The sequence below is a fragment of the Condylura cristata genome, unplaced genomic scaffold, assembly GCF_000260355.1.
Source record: "Condylura cristata isolate star-nosed mole 26May11 unplaced genomic scaffold, ConCri1.0 scaffold00005, whole genome shotgun sequence".
NCBI classification, from domain to species: Eukaryota; Metazoa; Chordata; class Mammalia; order Eulipotyphla; family Talpidae; genus Condylura; species Condylura cristata.
This window is the reverse complement of record NW_004567106.1, coordinates 59,393,072-59,400,706: the sequence shown is the minus strand read 5'-3', so window position 1 is coordinate 59,400,706 and position 7,635 is coordinate 59,393,072.

The window sequence follows — 7,635 nt, the reverse complement described above, 5'->3', positions numbered from 1 at the left end:
GCCCGCCCTCCAGCCAGCCCAGGACTCTCCCACTCCACCCCGTCCCGCCCCGGTCCGCCGGGCTCGCGCGCGAGGCGCCACGGAACCTGTAGTGCGCTTGCTCCCGGGCGCACGCGGCGAGAAGACCGTGGGACCTCAGCCCCCAACCTACACTGCGCGCCGCCGTGGGCGGGGCCCGCGATGGGTCCTGGGAGTTGTAGTCTGGTCGTGTTTCCTCCGGCAAGTGGGGTGCTGGAGGAGAGATGGAGTGCTAGGGCGGGCGACTAACGGAAAAGAGTGTAAATCGGCGACGCGAAGAAGGGGATGAGAAAGAGAAGATCTCAGAGGAGTTGCGGCTTCCGGGGAGGGAACACCAGAAACCCCAAGGATGGGAGGGAGGAGGGCGGGGGGGCAATGACTCGCCACCCCGACTGCGTGAATCTCCGTGTGTGCGCACGTCTGCGATCACGTGGGCGGGAATTTAAAGGAAAAGCGGCGGCCTCGCGTGAAGTAGAGCGCCAGCCTCAGGCTTAAAGTGGCACAGTTTCCTGTAAAATTGAGAATTGAGCACCTTTTTTAAAAATATTTTTTTAAAGATTTATTTATGTATACATACAGAACTGGGGTACAGGCCAGAGGTGCAGGGGCGGTGAGAGGGATTCACCAGAGACAGAATGGGGAGCAGAACAGGCTGACTGAGGAAGTACACAGTTGAGGGGAGCAGCGGGCGGGTCTGCCGCGCCCTGTGGGTCAGCTGGGGGGAGGGGGAGGGCGGCGACGGTGGCGGTGGGATCGGGGATCGAACTTGCAACGAAGAGTCCAGGGCCAGCTGCGCAAGGGTGCGCTTTAACCGGTTGGGCCCCCAGGGAGGCCACCAGTGCACCTTTTCTAACTCTAATGGCTTTGTTTTTCAGAAGAAGTGAAATAGGACCTTGCCTGCTGTGGCAATTTCTGGTACATTCAGTGTCTGGACGTTTAAAATCAATCCAGAGGAAGTTCGGTATCACTAGGGCATAGTTTCAAGGCTAAGGAAATTACATATTACCTTAAACACCAAGCCTTTTGACCTGCTCTAGTAGGTAAATAATTAGAAATTCACATAAACATACCTGCATAGAGGAATATTAACTAAAAGTATCTGACACGATTGCCCAATAATAAGGAATGGTTATTCTTGACAATTAAGTTACCAAGAACTTTTTTAATGACCAAGGACAGTAACTGCTTCTGATAAAATAAGTTTAAAAACAGAAGGCAAAATTACAGGCAGTAACATTTCAGTTATGTAAATAATACTTGCAAAAATATACATTAAAATTCAATTGAGTCTGGGTGACAGGTTGTGCAAATAAGTTTCTTTCTTCTGCATTCTCAGAGAAACTGAAGCAAGAGGAACCTTCAAATTGTATGGTTCTTCAGAGAATAAGCCATAGCCCTGACAACCCCAGAAGGTCACTGGTCAGAATCTTTGGAGTAATGGGCCCTCCCTGGTGACAAAATGGTTTAAAGCCCAGCACCATGAATCCGTTGCAGCCACTGCAGCACAAGATCCATCCCCAGCCAGGGAGTGACCCACACTGGATGGCAGACCTCTCCTCTCCCACGGCTCCCCAGCAGTGTATTTCAGTCAATTTGCCTGTTCTGTTCTCCAGTGTGTATCTGGTGAATCCTCTCACTCCCCAACCTCTGGCCTACACCCCAGTTCTCTATGCATAAATAAATCTTAAAAAAAAAAAAAGAAAGAAAGAAAGAAAAAAAGAAACAAGAATCTTTGGAGTAACTGTTAGTTCCCTGGCAATGAGAGGGAGACATCACCTGCCTTGATCCCTCTTTCCACTGGCACTGCTATTTTGAAAGTCCGTTCATTTGTGGAGTTGTTCTATCCTGAAGGAAGTTTTTCATTTCCTGGGCTCCAAGTTTGTGCCTAACACTATTTGGGAAGGCATCTGAGCATTGCCCTTTCTACAAAACCGCAAGTCCACCAGATGCTAGGGCTTCTTCAGCTTTCTCTTCACACTCTGGCTTTCAGAACTTCCTTCCTGTAAAAGGAACCAGCCCTAAGCTTCATCCTCCAGCTGTCGGGCCAGAGATTAGCAGCTTTATAACTGATTTCTTTCTTCCCCTTAATGCACCAGGGAGCTGTGGTACAGCCACCTGGCATGTGTTGGAGCTCGTGGGCACCAGCTGCCTACCTGAACTGCCACTAGAATTGATTACTGAAGGGATGAATTAATTCTTTGGTGGGATGTGATTACAAAACATCAGGAGTTGGAGTACTGGGGGAAAAAATCGGATATTCATCCTTTATTTATCCAAGCACCATCCATATTTGGGGACAAATTCAAAGCACACTCCGTGCCCATTCTCAGCTCCATCGAATACACCTGCTGCAGATGCCTTTTGTGCCCGAGGGACACTGGACACAGTTGAAGATGGAAATACCATAGGACACAAAATTAAGCACAAATTTTTAACTATTTAGTGAAATATTTAGACTACAGATCTTCCTCACCTGGCTTATTCAGCTTCCAGACATTGGCAGGCAGAAATGTATCTTTCGTGTAGGAGGTATCTGAGCTGGTCTCTGACCAGTGCAAGAAAGAAAACTTGAAGATAATAACATTGAGAGATTCCTGAGGAATTATGTCAAGCCAAATCACCCTTAGTCAAGACCACACCTGTAATGACAGAGCTTCCAGAGAAGTGCCACACTTTTAAGTATGAGCAGATAGACACAGGCACCAAACACATGAAGAAAACCTTTAATATGAAAGACAGAGGCTATTATAAACAGGGAAAAAATGACTTGGAGAAAAAAGAGGCTACACATCAAGAAGAACTCTAGACCAAAAAAAAAAATAATATCCTTAGAGAATTAAGATATTGTACTTGTGGAAGAACACACTGTTTCAAGAAGTGAACATCAAAAACAAACACAAGGCTAAATGAAATCATGCTGGCAGAATTTTTTTCAAGCAAAGAGAAATTTAAAATAAGATGATTTCTCTTTACTCAGACTGTTGAACAGTGGCTTGTCTCGTTGTTTTCATATTTTTGCTGAATGTACCTTTTAACATGATAGATGCAACGAGAAGTGTAGTGACAGTTCTCTGGAAAGTCATTCTTGTAGAATTCTCTTCAGGGCCTTTCTGGTGGCCTAGAAGTTAATCCTCAGCGCTATTACCTCTACAGCCTGAGTTTAATCCCTGGCCAGGGAGCTGACCCACACGGCACAGCAGACCTCTCCTGTCTCTTCCACTGCTCCCCCCAGCAGTGTATTTCAGTAGATCCACCTGTTCTGTTTCCCTCTCTGACTCTGGTGAATCCTCTCACCCTCAGCACCTCTGGCCTACACCCCAGTTCTTCTACACAAAAATAAATAAAATATTTTAAAAGATGGAATTTTTTTTCTGTCCATCAGTAAATTTTTTATGTAGTTTTTTTTTAAAGATAGAAATGAAGGGGCCTCCATAGTGGCACAACAGGTTAAAGCACAGCACTATGAAGCTATCCGCAGCCACTGCAGCAAGAGTTCAATTCCAGGACACGGAGGTAATCCACATGGAGTGGATCACCTGACCTGCCTGTTGCTCCCCTCAGCTGTGTAATTCATCAGTCTGCCTGGTCTGTTCCCCAATCTGTCTCTGATGAATCCTCTCATGTCTGGCCTGTACCCTAGTTCTGTATGCACAGAATACATTTTTTAAAGATTTATTTATTTATGCATACAGAGCTGGGGTACAGGCCAGAGGCTCAGGGATGGTGAGAGGATTCACCAGAGATAGAGTGGGGAGCAGAACAGGCCAACTGATGAAGTATAATGCTGAGGGGAGTGGTGGGCGGGTCAGGAGAGTTCTGCCACGCCCACCGGGCAGGGATCAAACGCATGCTGAAGTGGCTTTAGCTTCTTAGTGCTGTGCTTTAACCTGCTACGCCACCAGGAGGGCCCATAAATAATTTTTTAAAAGGAAAAGAAAATGAATTAGAGGGCTAATCCAGGAAACCCAACATTTGAGTAATATGAGTAGAGGAAGAGATAAGAGAAAATGGAGGAGAAATTCATCCTAAAATTCTAAAAACAGAAAGATGAGAATTTCCAGAAGAAAGGAACTCCTAAGTACCCAGCCCAATGCATGGAAATACACCTGTGTTAATACATATCATCTAAAAATTTCCAGATTCTAAGGACAAAGAGATAATCCTTCAAAGGTCTGAAGTGGGTCAAGGAATAACTAAAATCCAAAAGAAACCGAACTTCGTAAAATCATCTATGAAAGCTAGAAGATAATGCCTTCACATATTATAGACTCTGCCTTCTCCAGAGAATAAACTGCCAATCAGCCAAGGTTAAGAAACACAGTTATCTCTAACTGAAGAGTCAGGTAGGGAGTGGGGAAGCAGGCCTCCTGATTTTATCTCCACCTTCTGAATTACTTGCTGCTTCTAATTCAGAGGCACTTGGGGGTATTGCAATATACATTTTCCCTACTGCTGGCTAAGACTAGCTTTTTCAAGTTGGCTAAATTTCCACTGATCATTTGCTTTCCAGCTTTCAAACTGTTACTATTGGAATGGATGCTCACCCCTCCACTTCTTGTTTTCCTCCTTTTAGGCAAAGAATGAAAAAGTGAAGTCCTTATCCTTTATATTGGGAAATCAAACGATAATACCAAAAATGAATATTCAAGAATGTTGGTAAGTTACTACTCATCTTATCTGATTTTCTCCCATGTATACAGATGTCATACCTGTTACCACTGAATTTCTTTTTGGTATTTTTCTTGTAAAAAAAAAAAAAAAAAAGGTGGCCCTCCCTGGTGGCACAGCGTTGAAGCACAGCACAAAGAAGCTTAAGCCACTTCCGCATGAGTTCGATCCCCACCTGCCCCGGGAGGAGATCCACATGGCGAGGCATACCTCTCCTGACCCGCCCGCTGCTCCCCTCATCAGTGTACTTCGTCAATCTGCCTGTTCTGTACCCCACTCTGTCTCTGATGAGTCCTCTCACCCTCCGCATCTCTGGCCTGTACCCCAGTTCTGTACGAAATAAATAAATAAATCTAAAAAAAAAAAAAAGGACATTCTGAAGATTACATGAGCATGAGCTTACTCAGACAAACTGAAATATATATTTAAGTATATACATAAAGATCAGTCTTCTAGAATAAGGTAGATGATGGGCTAGGCAATGGGGGGTTGAGGCAGTCGTTTTAACCAACAATCACTCTAAAACTATTTGCCTTTTCAAACTGTATCATGTATAGGCTTAATGCAAGTCAAAAACTTTAAAAGTAGGCAAAAGTCATGTAGAAATTGCTTATGGATGTACATCTCCACATACACACACAAAACTATAAAAATGGATTGGAAGAAAACCCACTAAACTCTAATGGTTGTTTTCTGTCAAGGAAGGGAAGACTGGAAGAACAGCAGGAGATATTTGGACAAACAGGACTTTAGCTAAATCTATTGTATTTTCTTAAAAACCATAGACTGGAAGCAAGTTGTTGATTCCAAGTAATGGGAATGTGAGAACACTTAACATTAGGTGGTTTTCTGTGTGTCACCCCACTCCAATTCTTAGATTTAAAAAAAAAACACAAAATTAAAGAGGCAAAGTTAGGTTTGGGACAACAGTGGATATATATATATATATTTTATGATTTATTTATATATGCATACAAAACCTGCAGCACAGGCCAGGAGAGGAATAGTGAAAGGATTCACCAGAGACGGAGTAGGGAGAACAGGCAGACTGACTGAAATACACTGCTGAGGGGAGCAGCGGGAGGGTCAGGAGGGGTCTGCTGTGCCATGTGGGTCAGCTGCCTGGCTGGGGATCAAACTGGTGCTGCAGTGGCTGCAGAGAGCTTCATTGTGCTTCGCTTTAACCCAATGCGCCACCAGGGAGAACCTGGATAGATGGTTTAAAAGAAGGGGGAGCATCAGAGGCAGACTCAGAACCTGGGAAGGTAGAAAATACTAAGGGGGTGAGGGGTTTTACATCAGCCACTGATACACAGGAATTGTGGAGCAGGCTGCACAACGCAGGCTGCTAACGCAAGATCCTGGACTTTTCACTGATAGAATAAGCATATAGCATCAGTTATGTGGGGTAGGTAGACAAAGAGAAAAAGATGGGTGAAACTAAAGGATGTGTTTTTGTCATCTAGGGCTTCGGGGCAACATGAGTCTGCTGACCAATAATGCTTGATGACCAAGTGTTATCAATGAAACCAGACCCCAGACCCCCAGCCATGGTTCGAACCTTATCAAGAAGGCATTCCACTGATCAGCTTCTGGGGTATCTTGTTATATATCAGCCCACCCCCACCCCGAGACATTCCTGGTCATACCTCATGATGCCTACCCTTTCCAAGGTAATCAAGCTTTCTGCTCTTGATTGATCTGATAGTCCACCTTAAGGTTTGGCTCCTTTGACTGACCAGTTTCTGAAGGGCAGTTCTGACCTTGTGTAGGAATGCAGAACTGCAGGTAACAATAGTGGTGGCTGAACAGGCCACTTGAGTCTAGCAGACCCACAGAAGGAATCCCATGAGGCACTCTTGAGGGCAGAGCCTGCCTGAGCAATGAAAGCTTGGAGACCCACCCAGCTCAGAGAACAGCTCCAGGGAGTGCCCCAAACCAAGTTCCTCTTGGACCCAGAGCAGCTTACTCCACAGATCTAACTCAGGGGCTTTGGTAGGAAAGTGGTTACTATTGCTCAGTTGTGAGGTCTGGTGCTCCTTTAAAAAAATGCTGCATGATTTCTTGGTTGTGGGTGTGTGTGTGGTCCTGGATCTGCACCAGGGTCCTCATGGCCACATCCTCAGAAGGTGGGCTCACAGCGCCCTCTAGTGTCACAGATTCAGACCTACAAAGATAACAGCTTATTAAAGCCCAATTTGAATACCTTTCACCCCATTTGCCTTACCTTTTAATTCCACTATAGAAAGACAGGTTGGAAGGAATGTCCACAGGGAATGAAAATTATTAACATTTTCCCTTTTTCCAGAAAAGATCACTAGATAACACTGACACATTTTGGTTTTGAATATTGTTGTTGTTAAACATCTATCAACCTGCTGTGAGAGGTAAGAAGGCAAGAAGGAATGAGGTGAGCAAACACAGGAAGTAGGTTAGCCAGAGGGAGAAAGTAGAGACCTGGGTAGGAGGGAAAAGCAAAGGTCAGAGCTGAGAGTGAATACATTCTTGTCGGGAAGTCCCTGCTGTGTCTGGTCCTTACTAGCCATGAGGTTTGGCCCAAGTCTGTTAGCTTCACTGAGCTTGTTCTAGAACTAGCTTCTCTGGTCCCTCTGATTTAAACAAGAGGCAGCAGAGCAGTGACAAGACTCTGGAGCCTGATGGAACCCCAGATTACCACTCATCTGCATGGCTTTGGACAGACTATCCAACCCTCTGTACCTCAGTATCTTGGGGGTGTTAACAGTGCCTCATAGGTCTGTTGTGAGATTCAACCAGTTAATGCATATGAAATGCAATAAGAGTTTGCTCTCAGACAATACCTGTGCAAATTACATAAAAACTGCTGTTCCCTTCCAATCTGTTCCCCTACACAATGCTCCCCCAAACAAATCTGGTCAACACTGTACAATATCCTCCAAGGCTGTGGGTACCATCCCTTGTCCTCCATGC